This window comes from Pteronotus mesoamericanus, unplaced genomic scaffold (assembly GCF_021234165.1).
Source record: "Pteronotus mesoamericanus isolate MK-2021 breed Mesoamerican mustached bat unplaced genomic scaffold, CSHL_Meso_final contig_177, whole genome shotgun sequence".
Taxonomy (NCBI): Eukaryota; Metazoa; Chordata; class Mammalia; order Chiroptera; family Mormoopidae; genus Pteronotus; species Pteronotus mesoamericanus.
Genome location: NW_026555073.1, coordinates 7,058,315 through 7,059,023, shown reverse-complemented (window position 1 = coordinate 7,059,023; position 709 = coordinate 7,058,315). Strand labels below are relative to the sequence as shown.

Sequence of the window (709 nt, the reverse complement as noted above, 5' to 3'; positions counted from 1 at the left end):
TCCAGGAGGTGGCAATAGAGATGTCATAGTAGAGGTCTCGGTGGTATCAAACCAGAATGCATTTTCTCCTTAAAAACACGGGTCCAGAGAACCAAAGAAATGCCCGCTAAAGGTTCGCCTTAAGGACTGATTCAAAGCCCGACACAGGTCAAATGAAGCTGGGGTCGGCTCTTTGCCTCCCTGGACCTTAGGAGACAACTTAAAAGACCAGATTTTCTCCAGAACTTTGATGATGTTATCTGTGTTAACATATAAGGTCATGCCCTGACAATGGGCAAAGAGACATCTGAACGGTGGTGTTGCGCTTCTATCAGTCAGGGGCAGAGCAGATGGACAGTCCTTTGTTCATCTTAGCTTGATGCCTGAGTTGGTGGCCAGAGCTGCTTCACGCCTGGGGCACATAAAAAATGTATATGGTGATCCTTCCAAAATTATATGAAAATCTAAAGAAATGCTGGAAGTCCTTGAGGCTTTCTAGCATACCAGCTCTAATACATACTGACTTTGTTGGGTGGGAGCCCATCAACATAATCCATGGGGAGATAGCACATACCAAACCTCAACCATGGCCTGATCAAATTTGCATTTTACAGATTTAGTAAAGGGTTGGAATTATCATGAGTGTTCTGGGTTCAGTCAGCCCCTTAAAATAAATCAAGCAATATGTTCCAGTGATTAAGTGTATGAATTTCATAGTGAAACAAACCTG

General features: G+C 43.4%; 1 pseudogene; it reads left to right on the top strand.

Annotated features, from left to right (window-relative positions):
• Window positions 1–260: 260 nt before the first annotated feature.
• LOC129065408 (uncharacterized) lies at window positions 261–404 on the top strand (annotated as a pseudogene).
• Window positions 405–709: the final 305 nt, after the last annotated feature.